This window comes from Podarcis filfolensis (genome assembly GCF_964270895.1).
Source record: "Podarcis filfolensis genome assembly, chromosome: 3".
Taxonomy (NCBI): Eukaryota; Metazoa; Chordata; class Lepidosauria; order Squamata; family Lacertidae; genus Podarcis; species Podarcis filfolensis.
In genome coordinates, this window is record NC_139606.1 from 78,213,340 (window position 1) to 78,232,365 (window position 19,026).

General features: G+C 39.6%; 1 protein-coding gene across 5 annotated transcripts in view; it reads left to right on the forward strand.

The window, feature by feature from the left end:
- CHRM3 (cholinergic receptor muscarinic 3) overlaps positions 1-19,026 on the forward strand; it is a 242,153-nt gene that overhangs the window by 35,754 nt on the left and 187,373 nt on the right. For all 5 annotated transcript variants that reach the window (XM_083606048.1, XM_083606050.1, XM_083606049.1 and 2 more), the window contains exon 2: positions 14,261-14,472. The gene's annotated coding sequence lies outside the window, so the exon portion shown is untranslated. The remainder of the gene's footprint in view (positions 1-14,260; positions 14,473-19,026) is intronic.

Sequence of the window (19,026 nt, forward strand, 5' to 3'; positions counted from 1 at the left end):
GCCAGAAACAGGCATAATATTTACTACACTTTGAAGCACTCATTAAGAAGCACATTAGACTACGAATCCAATCATTTTTAAAACTGTTATTTAATCAGCTTAAGACAAAACTGAGTAGTTTATTGTTTTAAAGTCCACAGGCCCCATAGGCATTTGGAGGTAAGTGAGAGGGCTGGCATACTGTGCTTATTTCTCTTGAATCCAGAGAAGAAGAGTGGGTTTTCACTATAATGTTTGGATACACTACAGCTGGGTTAAGAGGCTTTAATAGGTGCCCACTGTTTCTTTCCACTGTCGAAACTGTGGTCATAAAGGAGCAGCAAGCAAACTGACCCAGAAGTCAAATCTTGTATTTCTTTTGGGTTCCTGAGAACCCAACTCATACTGTGAAAACAAAACAGAACAGAACAGAACAACTTAATCTATGGAAAGATACCAGCTTATGTCTTCCTATTAGGTGTCCAGACTTTTTCTGAAGAAAATAACAAATAAGGATTGGAGGTAAGGATATAAGGATGAGGTGAGAGGAAGAGCCAATAACTAAAGTTAGACAAGAAGAGAAGAAAGGTCCCACAATGACTTGGCAGGGTGTTGGAGCATCTTAAGAAAGGAAGCATGAAGCAGCCTTTTGGGCATGTCCCAAAAGCTGAACAGCTTCAAGATACGGGACTGATTTATGGAGGGGATTGGATGACTTTTGGGGTTCCTTCAAACTCTGGAATTCTGTGATAAAGAAGTTGCTTATCAATGAGTGGTAACGTGCCCTAAATTTGTAAAGGTGTTTTCACTGTTGTGAATCATGAGTCACAGCAGTTAAGTTTTCCATCACAAAGTTAATGGCAGAGAGAGTCACACCGACATCTTAACCAAATGGATCAAGTTCAAGATGTGTCCACATGCCCATGCAAAGCTGAGCATGGTTTCTCATGACATGTAAAAAAAGGCACTTGCAATTAGGGCTGAAGGGAAACTATCACTTGTAAGGGATAATTAATGACTGAATTAGAGGCATTTCCTGTATTAGACGTGGCAGTCGTTTCAGAGGATTAATTAGGCATGCGCACACATGATTCATTAAACATATTAGTTACTGCAGGGAAATTCCCCTTTACAGCAGCCATTCCAGGGAGGATCTTTCGTGAGAGTAATTGAAGTTGAGCTTGCACACCTTAATTAAATGATGCCCTTGGCTTGTGCTTCCTCTAGTTACTTAACAGTAGTACTGCACTATTTGCCCAAAGCATAGCCATAAGCACACACAATCTAGACGTTCCAGTTGGACAAAGCTTATTGGTATCAGCTTCACCCTGTTCCTGTCTCATAGATGTTATGGAAGATGCAGCATGAATCATGGATATGAACATGTGAAGCATTCCTGAGTGCAGTTTATATGCATCTACATTTCATTCAATTCTGAAAATACAGAAGAAATAATTCTAAACCATAGTTTAGCTTTATAAGCATGAACCTTCCCCCCTCCACTGCTTCTGTCCCCCCATCCCATTTAGACCAGGAGCTGCAGTTATTTTTAATTATAGTTTGTATGAACAAATTGGGATCAGAAACCATATAGGCTTGTTATTTCCATTGTGATGTAACAATAAAACAGTTTGCTAAAAATCAAAGAGGATGCATTTGTTTTCCCATTTGTGCTGGAGGAGTGTGGCAGGGAGCACATGAGCTGGAGACTCATTCATATGGTTCCTCTGACCAGATCTTCATGGGGAATGAATTGCTGATGAAAAGGGGAGTCAGCAAATCCCACACCCTCCCCCCACTGGTAGGAACATTGCACAAGCAGATTTCTTGTAGGACTTCTGCTAAAACCATGATACACTTTTATCCCGTGGCGTATAGAGTGATATATAATTTTTAATAATAATAATAAATAATCATCGTAATAATGATAGCAATATATTTATTGCTTCCTGGCACTCTGAATTCAGAGATTTCCAAATGCATGCAAAAATAAAGGTCAGGTTTTGCTCAGATATCTAACTTTATAATGAATACATATATTCACTATAGTGAATACTCTCTTGCTTCATTTCAGTCAGACTTTCCATAAATATTTAAATGCTGATCATCTGATGCAACTGTGCCATATCTCTTGTAGCATTTTCGGCTCATTGCTTTTAAGAACATCATTACCCAAACTAATTTTGTCTCAGCTGATTAGGCCATGGAGTTTTTAACTTCTCTATGGATTTTTAAACTATTGAGAAAGCAACACCTTTCTAAATCTGGTGGCAAAATACACAGCTCAAATGATAAAGGGAGGTGTAACAAGACTATACATACATAATTTATTTGTATACTACCTTTCCATAGTAAAAACCAAAGCAGCTTACAACATGAAAAAATATGTAATCATAAATATAACAAAAGTAGTCAAAACAATAAATAAAACACATCAAAAAGGATGCAACCAAACTGAACAATTTCTACATAAATCATAATAAGGTCTAAAGATAAAGATACAAAAAATAGTGTCAATAACGGCAACAATGCTCCAACAAAAAACCCTAAACAGTTCCCCAGCCCAAGAGTATGTTCATCAGCCTCAACTTCATCAGCTGGAGTCAGTCAGGGCCCCACTTTCCCAAGACAGGTAAAAAAAGGCTTTCAAGGCAGGGAGCAGGTCTTCTAGGACTCTCAGCCAAGGTGCATCATCTTGTGCAATTTTGTATCTTGTCTCCTTTGCTCTAGTGCTGGTAGTTGGTTCTGCACTAGGCAAATACCAGTCACTTGCTGTATGACACCAATGCCAGAGAGAAGCCGCTTTGCAGAGCAATAGTGTTACTCAACTTTGTTTGTTTCAGGAAAGGAGCAAAGGAGCAGTAATATTAGCAGAAATAATGTATAATAGCTAAGCGAAGAAGTCAGGAGTCCTGGTAATGCTTTTCCCTATCACCCAAGTACAACAGGGCAGAGCACTGCTAGTGCAGAGATGCACAGGACCATGGCAAAGCTATTTTCAAGATCACAGCTACAACTAAAATAGGCACACTTTACTCCACTTATCAACTATAATTTTTGGTGCATGGCTTAGGAATGATTGGAGTTGTAGCCCAGTAACAATTAGAAGCTGGGCCAGCCCAAGACATTTTGGCGCCTGAGGCAAACCACAAAATGAGCCGCTGGCCAGGGAAAAACGAACATCTGCACCAGGAACAAGGAGAGGGGAAAATAATATCTACATCAGAAATAAAAGGGGTGAGCGAAGATCTGTATTGACAACAAAGTGGGGAATCCAGTCAACCTAACCAGACTGTGGAAGTAGAGATCAAAGGCTGTCATGGGTTGTGGGGAGGAAGGCACCCACTCTGAATCATGCTGGGTGGGTGCAGAGCCCGGGAGACCCCCCCCCCAAGGCAGTCCCTGCCATTTCCTCCACAGGGGTGGGAGGAGACCAGCAGCACCTTGTATTCATTGAGAGGCCACTGTAGAAGCAGGATTGGAAGGGGGACTGCCAAGGAGGCAGCAGATCTGGCCTCCAAGGAGTCTGTTGCAGCCATTGCTGCCCCTGAGGCAGTAGCAGTGGGCTATGCATTCCTTGGAGCCCAGATCTGCTGCCCTTGTGGATCCTGACACCCAAAACAGTTGTCTCATTTTGCCTCATGCATGGTCTGGCCCTGTCTACCCCTAGACTGCCTTGCTTTGTATCCGCTCACTATTGGCTGGGTTGAGAAGTAACATGAAACAAATATTTGTTCAGCAAAACAAAAAACAAGATAATTGCTTGTTTGGTATATAACATTAAAACATAGTTAAATTTTACTTGCACAAACCTCCTCCCTCTCCCCCGGCATGGCAGCGTGGAGTTTGGAAACTACGGTTGTTGCAAACAATGGTATCATGTTACTTTAAAATTCCACCACTATGATTGTTGTGGAAGTAAGACAAATCTGACTTAATATATGGGACAAGTATTTGTGTGATCACACATTTACAATCTACTCATCTCTTACATATAAATATTATTCAGGCACTTATATTAATTTGTAAAATCGGCTGAGAACCAAGTTGTTGACTTATTAGTTTGATTATGTAATCAATATGCTTTTACTTTACCTCCCACTTTTCTTGACTCTAATACATAAATTAACATTTTAAATGCAGTTACTGATTTCATCCTATTAGAATTTAATCACTTGTGTTTAGTTTCTGGCATTTAAATTTTGGGGTTTGTTTTTCATTTATATCTTTCTGTATTCATATTCAGGGAAACTATTTGAAATTGAAGCTATACTGCCCTATCCTCCAAAAATCCAAATAACAGAAAAATATTTTTACCTTTGTGGGCTCTGCCAACATATAATCTCTCCCTGTTGCAGTGTAATACAGTGATCTCATCTTAACCTCCTTCCATGCCTGTTCACACTTCTCTTTTTACTTTTATTGAGGCCTGCATATTTTTTAACCAATCTTGGAGAAAACAAGGCATGAGCCATCTATGGTTGCCCTCCGGAAGTTCACTTAACCTGTCATGTGGCAGACAAGTTTCAAAAAGTGTGAATTTTACAACTTAAACAAGGGAGGTGACAACTCAACAGTGGGGCCCCTTGACTGGAGGGGTCACAGAGCTTAACACTGCCTAAACTTGTCTGTTCCAAGTGACTGCTGGGTTGGAATCACTGAACTGCTGAGTACTCTATGTAGAGAGGCAGGATGTCTCAGAGCCTTGGAAATGAGAGAAATGTTTGGAGAGCTCTCATTGAGATGCAAATAACACTTGCAGTAGAAATCTTTAAGGTGTTCTCGATTTAGGATTCAGTCTGTGTTAGCTTGACTTTCAGCATTGACAAGGGGCAGATGTTGGCATATATTTAAGTTGCTGATCACATATTTATGAGACTTGGCATATATTAGCTTTAATTGCTTGATACATACCTTAAGGTGGAAGTAAAGAGTAAAATTAGTTGTAACCTAATCTGTGTTATTTTCAGTCTATTGCTGTTCAATTAACTGAGGCTTAACCTAGATGCGAGAGAATGCTTTGGACTGATTGAAAAGCTGATCTAGGGGCAAGTGTACAGCATATTGTGGGTAGATTGTACTCCTTTTGAAGGGTTAGTTTGCAGCTTGAGTGTTTCTGGACCTGGTTCTGTTCCTGTTTTACTAGATAGTGGCTGTGGCCATGAACACTTTTGCTTTGCTTAGGCCCTTGCCCAAACTGTTTCCTGGAAAAGGCAGATCTGTGGTCAGAAATTTCAGCTGGTACCAAATACTGCAGACACATATATAACAGCAGTATTGTGTAATTGTTAATGGCTCCATTTCTGAGCCCAACTGCCCAATTCAACATGTTGATAATTACCAATAAAGCACTAAAGGTCTGTGCACCAGGATATTTAAAGAATCAATTTCTTGCATATATGTGTTAAGAATTGTTCTCCTCACAGAACAGTGAAAGATTAGGGATGGGCAAATCTATTAAAATCCACTACTTCCTAGTTCTGCATAGGGACAAGACTATGTCTGTTATGCCCATAAAATGCAAAAACACAAAGATAAACAAATAAAAGCTCTTATGAGTTTGCCATGCTGCCTATTTTCCTGTAAAGGATACTTCTCCCCTTCAAACTTTTAAAAACAGGTAATCCATCAGTCCACTTCCTGGAGCAGCCAGCACATGGGTCTCCTTGTCACAGCACTTTAAATACAATATAGCAGCCCCACCTCATCCCGATTCTGAAGCGGACCTGGAAGTGGAATCTGAGTTTGGTGGATTCCTGCCTCATTTCTGGGATTTTATGACTGAAATGTGATAGGTGAGCTGAGGAGTTTTCAGCTCAGAATTCTTAGCTGCTTCTGTATGTCAGTACATATCTGCAGGCACATACAAACTTAGTAGAGCTAATAACTTTTGCCTCAGTATTTCTGAGGCCTGGCAAATGAGATGAGGTTGTAGAACAGGAGTTCTTAATTTTATACCTGTCTATTCACCTATTAAGGGACATGGGTGGCGCTGTGGGTTAAACCACAGAGCCTAGGGCTTGCCGATCAGAAGGTCGGAGGTTCGAATCCCTGCGATGGGGTGAGCTCCCGTTGCTCGGTCCCTGCTCCTGCCAACCTAGCAGTTCAAAAGCACGTCAAAGTGCAAGTAGATAAACAGGTACCACTGGCAGGAAGGTAAACAGCATTTCCGTGCGCTGCTCTGGCGACTTAGTCATGCTGGCCACATGACCCGGAAGCTGTCTGCGGACAAACGCCAGCTCCCTCGGCCAGTAAAGCGAGATGAGCGCCACAATCCCAGAGTTGTCCGCGACTGGACCTAACGGTCAGGGGTTCCTTTACCTTTACCTTTATTCACCTATTGAGGATGGTAAGTGACACAGTATCCCTCTGTTCTGGTGCCATGGGGGGTGCCCTTTAACTCTGATGTTGCAGACACTTCAAAAGAGAAATCATTTTTTAGAAAGCTGAAGCTAGGGTAATTGAAGATTCATGCTAGTACCTGCAAATTGCCTACACTTAGACCCTATTGAAGTCAATGGTATTTGTCTGTCATCTCCTAATATAGAGAAAATGTCTTTTAGGTGTTTATATTTTTCTGGATCCTTAAAGGTTTCACAAATTTTAAAACATTTTACATAGCTGGTATGCTTTTCTTACAAAGGAAATGCATTGGAAATATTGTTACAGGTAATGTCTGTGTGGTTCTCTAAATATAAGAACTTTCTAAAGTGACTTGGGATATACAGTAAGCATTAAGAAAGGAGATGTGCTCAGAGTATCAGGCCTCGCATTGGCATCTGGTGTGGCCTAGAGCCAGCTTCATCAGTTATAAAGCGATCACACCTTCTTATTTATTTCTTTGCTCTTGCTTTTGTAGCTTTGGAAAACTCCATATAACAATTGGACCCTTTTACTGTGTATACTCAGATGCACTTTGTACTCAATCCTTGTTTGTGTTGCCTTTTCCACAGAAACAGAGCTCTGTTTGATTAAAAACAAAAGCCAAGACGGTTTTCGAAGCCCAACCCTGAAAAATAATCATAGTACATGCTTATGGTAATACTTTTTCAAAAGTAGGGGGTGTCCATGGCTTGGCTTTTGAAAAATAGGAGGTCCTCAGTAATTAGCTAATTGGGAACCACTGTATTAGAGCAATTGGTATGTGCTTGTTGCATGATGTTCCTTCTCTCTGCTCTAAGTAGCCTAGCGGTGGTTGCTTGCCTCTCAAAATAATTCTGGCATTTAGTGATCAGAGGCATAAAGATGATTCCTCTGGGTAGGAGATATGGCTATGGAGATATGTGATGTGTTCCTCTGTCTTGGGACTTACGATTGTGAGTGCATCTGTCAAGTAACTAGAGAGAAGCTTTCAAGACAGACTGAATACATTGGCCAGAAGTTAATATAGTTATATAACTACTATATTTGTTAGAGTAGTTATATAATGATTAGGTTGTATAAATATAAATATTTATATAAATATAAATCTGATTAATCTTAGTGACTAAAATGCCTCTAGCACTTTTAAAGCTAAAAGCATATTATCAGATGTTTATAAACACTTGATGAGGGATGACTAGTTAGACACATGTTAGCAATTTATGTAGGGATATTAGTTGAAGTTTGAAAATAAATTCAGTGGGAACTTGGCTTTCACCTTTATGGCCTGAGTCGTTCATATACATTTCTAAGCAACACACTTCTCTGTCTTTCTATTAAATGCAACAGTAAAGCAATACATGGTGACTGCTTACTTTTTGGCTTTCTTTATTTCAAGGAGTTCCCATTTTGCTATTAAGATACCTACCATATATACTTGAGTATAAGCCAACCCGAATATAAGCCGAGGCACCTAATTTTAGGAGAAAAAACTGGGAAAACTTATTGACTTGAGTATAAGCTGGTTCACCGCACCACAAACCTAGTGGTGGCGATGGCAGCGTAGGAGGAAGAACAAGCAGCCCAAAAGGGCTCCTTTCTTGTTGATCGTTCCTCCGCCGCTGCCGCCGCCGCCGCCGCCAGCAGAAAAGTTGAATTGGATCAGTCCATGGGAAACCACATTGATGTTTGCTCCAATTCAGCGGTAAAGAGCAGGTTTTTGCAGGGGAAGCCGGGGGGGGGGGGGAGTGGAAGTGTGGATGAGCCTGAGAATGCTGTGGAAGGTAGCCTTTAAAACATAGGTGGGGGAACCTTTCCATCTGTGTGGCAACGTTGTCTTGTGAGCAACTTCCAGGGGTGTCATGTCAATGATGGTGGGGCCAGAGGCAAAAATGGAGGGTGGGGAGCAACAGATGACACTATTACCTTTGTAGTATAGGTGTCAGGAGTCCAGGTTCCCAGCTTGATAGCACAGTAAGCGTATGTAATTAAAAAGGGGGATTTATTGCAAAAACAAACAATTAACTCTGGACGGTTCTAGCCAAGCTGCCGGCATAATCTCTCAAGTTGACCCTTCTGAAGAGTCCTTCCTGTGACGACAGAAGATATTGAACTTTCAACCCTTACGTCTCTTATTTTGCTTCCTGTCTAGCAGCCATCCTATTTGCCTATGCCTTGGACTTATTGGGTCAGCTACATCCCCTTCCTGTTCCAAAAGGCTGTCTCTGTGGCTTTTTGCACCTGTTTGGGCTTCCGGAGAGCTTTGGCTCTGTTCCAGCCTGCTCTCAGTTACTCCCTTAGCAGCTGGCCGTCCAAGATCGGGGGAGTCGATGCTGGCGGCTGTGGATTCTCCTCTGCCGGAGTATAAGCCAAGTCTCTCTGTTCCTGATTGCATTCTGCAGCCGGCTGTAAAATTACACTCGGAACTGGCATACAGTATTCATGACAGTAGGCTGCATTCCAGCCATATAAAGGTTCCTGCACCCATGTCTTTACATTCAGGCCATTTCCCATGTCAGGGACACCTCCACGTAGGCAACAGCACTCAAGAAGGGGATGGGGCAGGACCAGTGAGAGGTGGGGTCTGGGAAGAAAGGATGTGGCTCCTCTAGCCACTCTTGTGGTGTTCCCTGCAGAGAGTCCCAACAGCTATAGAGAGGCCTAAAAAGCTCAATTTGGCCCCTGCTTTAAAACATAAGAGGTCAAGTGTGGTAGTTTGCTTACCAGCAGTATAAGTCAAATGAGCATGCACCACTAGGCTGCTGTTGTTTCTGAGAAATAAAATGCACTTTATTTTACCAAAGTTGAATGTGCATGTAGTTGGATCCTTATATTTACCACCCTTTAATATAATCCATGTATTTTATGTTACATTTTATAAAATATATTTGACAATTTTTCAGGAACTTTATAGAAAAATAACTATTTCCAGGATATGGAGATAATTTCTATGTGGCACAGCTAATTACATTTCCCTTCTTATTCTCTTGCTGTCAGGTTTTTAAAAGTAGCTTTAAGATGTTTTAAGATCCAAAGTAATTTTATCAAAAAAAAACCATGGTAATTATAAGTTTCTCAAATTTTCAAAAGTTAGGGTCGTTCAAGGAGAAGTAAGACTCCGTTGCAAACACTTATTGCGTAAAGGCAAAAATATTCCATTCATTTTGCTCAGTTAGTCCTGGATGCTCTACATGTGTAGAATTCAATGCTTGTAGGCACTTATCAGATTCATTTTTCTTCCAGTATGGTATGCACTGCACCCTATTTTGGGCTGTGCACATTGGATTTTGTGCAATTAGGCATATTTGGATATGTCAGCCAATGTACTGACCACCAACCATAGACCCATATGCTGCCCCAAGGAAGACTCAAATGAAGAAGAGACACAAGCTTCCCCATTTAGCATCTTCTCCCAGTCTTAGATCATAGATGTTCCACCATCCCCATGTCATATAGCTCTGAAGCTAGTTTAATCTTCTGTTCATTACGCTGTTATTTACAAACAAGTTTATTTTAAATCAGTAAAGTCTTTATTCTTTTACCGAAGAAGACTCTGCATTATTAATTTACACTGCGCGTCACCCCAGACTTCAGGAAGGAATCACTAGTAGCATCTCTTATTTCTTCAGCCTTTTGAAAACCACAGTTACAGAACTAGACAAGCATCCTTTAAAGAGCATGGCCAGCTCTTTGGAGGAAGTGGGGTCAATTGCAGAACAGGTGTTTCCTCCCTTCCTAAGTCTCTTCACTGAGGCAACACCTCTTTATTACTGACAGTAAGGAGAGAACAACCGCCAGTGGAGCTGTCCGAGAGCCTTCTGAGATCCCGATAAAATCTGCCTGAATCTGGATGAAATCAAAATAAATGCTTCTAACCCTGACTTTACATGATGTGACCCTGCTTCCTGTGACTTCTGCCTGATGTGACCATACCACATATGCATGGTTCCAGTTGAACTAAGCTACTTGGTAGTAAGACAAAGAAGGAGATTCCAACCAAACACCAGGAATAACTTTCTGATCGTAAGAGCTGTTCAACAGTGGAATGGACTTCCTCAGAAGATGGTGGACTCTTTCATTGGAGGTTTTAAAGCAGAGTTTGAACGGCCATCCGTCATGGATGTTTTAGTTGAGATTCCTGCATTGCAGGGGGTTGGACTAGAGGACCCTTCCAACTCTACAATTCTACGATTCAATGTTTTGCTGAATGCTTCTAGTCAGGCATTTTCAGTACACTTCAACAAACTAATTTGTCATGTGACCCTGCCCACTGGTGAGCATGCTGAGATTTCCTCCCAACTTTGAAACCTCAGAGGTGGTCTGTGTCATCTACCAGCAATCCCTGCCACCTCCTCAGGTCCAGTGTTGGGAGAAAGACTGGCCATTGTTTGGTATTTGTATGGCCAAGGTATCTGAAGGTCCATATATTATACAGGGCCAACTCAGCTCCCACTCGTCCTTCCTGCTATTTGGAAGGCTTGGACTGAGGAGGAGCATTGGTCACTATTGGGCTAAACGTGCATAGGATACCTTCAGGCAGCCGGGCCTTTACCCTCACCCCCCACCTCCACCCCCAGCCTTTTAGGCACACAGGTTGGGAATAGCTGGGTTAACGTACTGAATATTTTTGCCTTTATAAGTGCAAGTGCTTGCGACTGAGTCTTACTGCTGCTTGAATTGCTGCAGCTTTTGAAAATATGAGAAACTTATAATTGCCCCGGTTTTCTAATCAAATTACTTTGGATCATAAAACATATTGAAATTACTTTAAAAAAAAAAAAAGCCTGACAAGCAAGAGAGAAAGAAAGGAAGTGTAATTAGCTGTGCTACATAGAAATTATCTCTGTATCCTGAAAATGGTTATTTTTCTATAAAATCGTTATTCCATTGTCAAAAATAGTTGACTTGGAAGTTTTAGAATAAAATTGAACAGAAAATATGTGGATATAAAAGAAAACTAACTGAAATAACCTAACCAAGCACACATTTTACTTAGGTGAATGAAATAAGAATTTACTTGTTCTAGCAGGGAGGCAAAACACAACCATTGTGGCTGGTAGCCATTGATAGTCTAATCCTCTTTTTATAGCCATCCAAATTGGTGGCCACCTTTACTTCTGGGAGTAAATTCCTTTGCTTAACCATAAAACCTTATAGTGCGTTTTTTCTAAATTCATACAGAATCGGTAGCCCAAAATGTCACAGTGTTCCTCTCAGTTCTCATTCACCCTCTCCTTCTTCTGATTATTATAGAATAATCGAATTGCAGAGTTGGAAGGGACCCATGTGTTATCTAATCCAACCCACTGCAGTGCAGGAATCTCAGCTAAAGCATCCGTGACAGATGGCCACCCAGCCTCTGCTTAAAAACCTGCAGGGGGTTCCACAACCTCCCGAGGAAGACTGTTCCGCTGTCAAACAGCTCTTACTATCATAAAGTTTTTCTGTATGTTTAGTTGGAATCTCCTTTTTTGTAACTTGAAGCCATTGGTTCAAATCCTACAGGAGAAAACAAGATTGTTCCCTCTTCCATGTGACAGCCCTTGAGATATTTAAGATGGCTTTCATATCTCCTCTCAGTCTCCTCTTTTCCAGGCTAAACATACCCAGCTCCTTCAACCATTTCTCATAAGGCTTGATCATCTTGGTTGCCTTCCTCTGCACACGTTCCAGCTTGTCAATATCCTTCTTAAATTGTGGTTCCCAGAATTGGACACAGTATTCCAGGTGTGGTCTGACCAAGGCAGAATAGAGTGCTACTATTACTTCCTTTGATCTGGACACTATACTTTTGTTGATGCAGCCTTGAATAGCATCAGCTTTTTTTGCTGCTGCATCACACTGTTGACTCAATGGCTTCCATTGACCTAAGTGGAAAGTTTTATGGAAATTGAATGTTGATTAGTTGATCCACATTATTTATTTACGTATTTCTGCATATTACGTATTATGGTCCTTACATATTACATATTATGGGCCTTCATCCAAACATTCTACAGTAGTGTACAATAAGCATGAATGGATTGATACACAATATAAATACATTAAAAACATAGAGCCAGCCTCATAACAAAACAATGTTGTGGAACCACCTTCCCTCTGAGCTTAGACGAACACCAGCATTATTGGTATTTTGGTGCTTATTAAAAATATAATTGTACTCTCAGGCTTTTGTTGAGTTGGCTGTGGTTTGTAATCCTGCCAAGCTTTATTAGCTGCATCCTAGTTGTATTACATTTTTAATTTTTGATGTTATATATTTTGAACACTGTCTTGAAAGGTGACATAAAAGTCTATTTAAAAATGTTTTAATAAAAAACTATAAAGTAGGACTAAAGCAGAATGTTATATTCACTCTATGTTTATCCGCCCTTCCCTCTCCCACTCCTATCCCCTTGAGGTTCCTCAGAGCCCTAATATACTCTTACTTCAGATCATACTGGGTGGGGCTGTTACTATAAGAGCTTAGACAACCTTTTCATCACTGGGCGACTCCTCTGGGGCTACATCTCCTGAGGGCAAAACTTCACTTTGAGGGGTGCCACAACTTCTTTTCCCAGAAAGCATTTTGAACAAAGCTGTAGCAATGCAATATCTATGCTTGAAAACAAGCAATGTGTGTTTTTTAAGCATGCAAAAGTGAAGGTTTAGAGATCTAATTTTGTTATGCTTAATTGTACTGAAGTTTTTATTTAATTGAGAAAGGTTAGAGGTATTGGAATGAGTAATATCATTGTTACCCATTGTATGAATACTTTTTCGCTATATTGAAGAACGCTAGTGAGAGGCTACTAATGAGAGAATGTAAGGAAATATGAAAACAAACTGAGAACATATGTCTTTTGCTTAGTGGTTTGAACCATATTAGGACATATTGATTAAGCATGATCTGTTAAAATGTACTGAGCATGGAACAATGAAACTGAAAGAAAATAACGGTGGTGTCCAACACAGATATTAAATACTTCTCATACTGTTCTTTAGTTGTTTTACTAAATCATTTCTGACAAGTTAAGCTAAGGAATGGATTATTGTCTGTCCTCCTAGTCATTATTATAAAATACTTTTTCTTATGAAAGTTTAAGTGGCTGAAAGGTATGCAGAAAAAATGACCTTCATTCAGTGCTGCCCATTGAAATCTGATGGCATTACAGTGGTACCTTGGGTTACATACACTTCAGGTTACAGATTCCGCTAACCCAGAAATAGTACCTCGGGTTAAGAACTTTGCTTCAGGATGAAAACAAAAACCGTGCTCCGGCGGCGCGGCGGCAGCAGGAGGCCCCATTAGTTAAAGTGGTGCTTCAGGTTAATAACAGTTTCAGGTTAAGAATGGACCTCCAGAACGAATTAAGTACTTAACCCGAGGTACCACTGTACTCAGATTTTCAAAGTCTGAAATTATTTAATTCATTTAGAAAATGATATTTGGTTTGCTAGAACACTCTGATGTTGAAGAGAATATGTTTGGTTTTATATACAGTATGTTTAGTGAACACATCGGGAGAGAAGAGAATATGAGGTGTGGGGTGCATTTGCTGGATGTTACTACAATGTAGTAAGCTCTGGAGAATGTTGTCCCAGTTTGCTGAGAAGACTTCTCACTATGCATGCAGGTACCTATATGCACATTTCACATAATTGCCATTCTGATGGATCAAATTACAAACATACTACCCCCAAAGAAAATATGTCTTAGTTGAATATTATAAGCTGTTCCAGAAAATTACTTCCAAATATGGGATCCAATGGGCCAGGGGAACTTTGAGTAGAATCAAAGCTAGATAAGGAGTTGCTTTACCTATTTCCCCTAATAATCTCAGTTACTACTAAGGACAGTAGCAATAGTCCAACATTGACATTTATTGCATTGCTGTGAAACTGAAAATAATAGTCCAAATTTCTGTTTCTTTTTTTGTAGGTCTAGCAGCAGTGGAGACAATGATTCAAAGAAAGCAACCTATTCTATGACCTTGACAAATCTGTTCCGTTCTGAACATTGTTTTTGAACTTTGGATGGTCTCTTGCAACAGCTATGCTTCCCTGACTTTTTGGCAAAATTCTGCAACTTGGATGGATTCCTCAGCAAAAAAATGTTAATTTCACACTTATATGGCCTTTTCTTCTATGATGGTAAGTTGCTTTACTTAACTATTAGTGGCATTGGGGTTTTCCATTTTAGTGTACAGATTCTGGGAATTTTGCCAGAGAAAACCAGAGGGTGTTCTCTTTTCTGCTCTGAGAATATCAAACACACACTTTTGTTGACAAAATAGAGTTATCTTTTAATCAAATGTGCTCCACTTACACTAAATTACAATAGGATTTATTAAGACAGATTTTACTGAGTTGCTCCCCCCAAAGAAAATAGAACCAGAACATATTACATAATATCATTAACTTAAACATCACTGTTTTATTTAAATCACTGCAGTTCCATGTTCAATCAGTTCATGTCATCAGATAGAAGATACATCAGATATCATACTGTTCATTGATACCAGCTGTTTAGGTCACTATTGATTTAGCGAGTTGCTGCCTTTAGCATGTTGCCCAAGAGAAGAACATAATCAGAAATGAGAACTTTCATCTTTGGACATGGAGATAACCAATAACTCTATTTCAGTAGGGAAGTCATGCATTATCTCTATGGTGATAAATTCCGTGCCTGCTAGAATGCATTCACATATTTACATTTCGGTTATGAACACATTTCAACTGTACTTTCCATGAAGTAGGTAGTCAGCTTACACCTGCTATTGCTAGTCTTGCAGAAGAAGAAAAGACACACATCCGCTATGTTGATCTCAAAGTGCATGAACTTGAACAATATCTGCCAGACCTGGCAAGGTTATTGAATTATAGTTACTTGGTAGACTTACAATAAGGGGCTACATGTTTCACCATTGGTTCATTATTTGTTTTTCATGTTTCACTTTTTACAAAAGCTTTTCCCAGCATGGTGCCTTTGTGGGACTTCAGCTCCCTTCATCCCAGACCATGCTAGCCAGTGCAGCTTGGGAGGTCATTGAGTAGGAGAAGGCTGTTTTACATCAATAACACTGCTGTATTTGAAGCAGCTACTGTCAAATGATTAGAACAAAATATATCACTAATGGTTTAGCTTATAGTTACCCTTTCTGTGTTGTATCAGAGATGTTTCTGTTCGGATAATGCTCTGGTGTAGACTGTGCACTGATGATGATAGGACATGGGAGTTGAATCTCTAAGGTCCAAATCCAATCTAACACAGAGTTTTGTGCATCTTTCCCTCAGCTTTTTCTTTCTACCGAGAGTTACCTTAAGAGTGTGCAGGCTTGAGTGATGAAACAGTGGGATGTAGGAACAGGTTTCATAATTGTTTCACCCTTGAACAATGTAGGGTTGTTGTTGTTGTGTAAAGTGAGTTTTATAGAAGAAGTGGGCTTCTTCTCTTTCCTTACTCTTCGTATAAAACAATGTGGGGCAATTCCTGACTTTTGGAAATTGTTTTAGGACCATGTTTATAGTTCATTGCTATGTTTAAAAATAGTATGAACTTGCATTTTACTATAAGATAGCATCTGTACTGCCCGATAAATATCTAGAACAATAAACACATGAAGGATGAAGTTCTGACTACACAAAGCATAAAGTTTCAGCTGAATCATCTTTCTTTGTTGGTGAAGGATTTAGTAAATTACAGTTGTTTTATGAAGGGATTTAAAACTGGGTTTTCAAGAAATGGAGTATGATGAGTCAAATGCTACAGTCTTAGGCTGGGGCTCCGGGGATATCTAGTCCAAGCTGGTGACCTCTGTATGTTTTGGATCATAATTCCCATCATCTCTGACCATTAGCCATTCTAGCTGGGACTGTTGGGAGTTGCAGTTGAAAACATCTGGAGTATACTAGGTATAGGAAGTTCAGCTGATGACACCGCTGTTGTGTTTTATTGCAGTTACTTGCTGTAAATGGGAACTTGCATACAATATCCATAACAATCAGCCTATGACCCTTTTTTCTGCATATACCTGAGAATGGAAAGTTGTCAATGCTTGATGCCTTTCTGATTGGCCAGTCCCCCCACTGTGATATTTCTGACACTACTGTTTTGCTATAACCTTGAAAAACGCAAATTTATAAATGCTGTTATAACAGACAAACTCATTTCTTTTCAAATTTCTTCATATCTTTGTTCTAAGATAGCTTTGTAACTTATGGAGAGCTGAAAAGGAAATACTGTACAGAGATCATTGGCACTGTAAAATGTGACAGATTTTAACAAGCATGTTTTTTTGAATGCATGAGCTTAGAATACAAAAAGTGCCTCAAAATATTGCAGCAAAGTTATATGTATGGGATATTTTTTTGACCAGCTGTTCTTATGAGCCAGCTGAAAGCAGAAAAGGCTTATTTTCAAGTATCCTTGTTTTGTAAGACTTGTTTTCAAGTATCCTTTCCCTCATGGGCTAGTAATCATAACTGTGTTTAAGATAATCATCCATCAAATCAAGTAGCCACATTCTGCTAAGGCAGTCTTGCACTTAATTAATAATGTTTATATTGTGAGTTCCATGCCATATATAGTATAATTTTTTTCACTGTTTGGAAGCTTCTGCCATTTAACTGTCTAGGATTGAGGTCATAGATTTTATAGGTTTTAAATATTTTGCTTCTTTTTATAATGTGGTTATTCTCACAATAATTCCTTATTTTATATTTGCTTCTTGGCAGTATATCACACAGAATGAAATTTTATCTATCTTTTCTTAGTGGAGAAAATTCCTTGCCATATCTTGTTCCTCCCTGAACCAGGGCATGCCTAGAACTTGAAACAATGAATGAGGTAGTCTCACTATTATTTGGCAGGTTTGGGTATGGGGTTTGGTGGTTTTCTTGCACATTTCAAAAACTAAATAAGCGTTCATAATACAGTGGTACCTCAGTTTACGAACTTAAGCCATTCCGGAAGTCCGTTCTTCAACTGAGCTGTGCTTTCCCTAATGAGGCCTTCCGCCACCAGTGCCCTTCCACCATTTGGATTCCGTTCTTAGACCAAGGCAAAATTCTCAAACCAGGACACTACTTCTGGTTTTGCAGAGTTCGTAAACTGAATCGATTGTAAACAGGACTGTTCTTAAACCGAGGTAGCACTGTACATGTCAAAATGCTAGGAACATGAAAGAGAACAATATATTGCTGGGTACGGGCATAAGGTACTGGTAGAGATGTTGTCAAACAGCAGTCAGTCCAGCATTTGGAATTGCAGTGGAAGTACTAGTGAGGAAATGAGGGCTGTATTTTTCCACAATGTGGTCTGAGAGGTGAACAAATGAGATTTCTTAAGGTGAGGTGTGGGGCGATAAATATTTGGGTTCGAAAATAATTAAAACGTTAACTGGGGGGAAATGTTTGCAGTGACATGTGCTCAGAAATGAAGCTCATATGAAGCTGCTATCTTATTTCTCACCTTAAACTGCCATTCAGGATAAATTTATCCTGAATAATAATATAATAATATATAATAATATATAAATTTATCCATTAAGGATAAATTAGATGGGGAAGACCATGCATGCCAGTCTGAAATCCTTGAAGCAAGAATGGGATACAAATGTAATACATAAAATAACAAATAGGTACATTTCTTATGCAATAAATAAAGGTGTAGGAAAATACAATTGTACCCAACTTCCCTATAAAAAGTGTTCATGTTTAAGAAGTTTAAATAAACTGTTTTGTTTACTCTTGATTCTCATCCTAGTTCAGAGTGCTGCCTCTACTTTTCTTCAGGCAGGCAAACAGGAATGAGTTTGAGTTCCACAGTAAGCATTCTCTCTTGATGTCTCAAACAACAATGGAGATAACTTTAAATGGGCCAGCTGGCTCCTTTTCCCAAGAACTTTCTCTCTTTCCTGTGTGCCATGCCATGAATCCCTAATTTCCCAAACTTTTTTTCAAAGCTGGCAGCCCTTGTAAACTACAAATCTAATCACTAGCTTAGTTTTTATATGTGGCATTGTTTATTTCACTTAACACATTTATGTACTCTTTTCATTAATGGTTTTAGTGTGCTTTACAGACATTACAAAAGCAAGCAAGACAACAATAAACACATACAAAACTTCTTATTTGTACAATTGCTACATTATCGTGTAAGTGGAATCGAATTTACTGCATGGTTATGCTTGCATGTAGGGAGTCCCTACATGCAAGCATAACCATGCAGTGAATTTGAAATAAAAACAGGCTCATTGAATATGGCCAATACTTTTCTGGCTGAAAATTAACTCGTCTCTGGAAGTCCATCAGTGCTGTTAATTAATCAGCTGGTTGACCAATGAAGCACCCCAGTGCGCACAGGAAGAGATCATTCTGTACCACCTTCCTTTGCTGGCAAACAGAGCAGGGTATAAAGTCCAGGAAACACATTTCATTCCCCTGTTGGGTAGGAAAAGAATGAATAGCACGGAAACTTGCTTTGCCAGAATCTGTTTTGTGCTGTTCTTAATTGCATTATCAGATTTGTATACCTGATACCTTAAAACTAGCTTTCTCTTGATGAGTGGGTTATACAATATTTTGAAAACAATGTTATGAATGTTCCAATCAACCTTGCCCTGCACAACCAGTGTAACTTGTTGGTAGCTCAAAAATGCTCATCTGTCCATTAATATGAAATTATTTCAAATACCATCTCCTGTA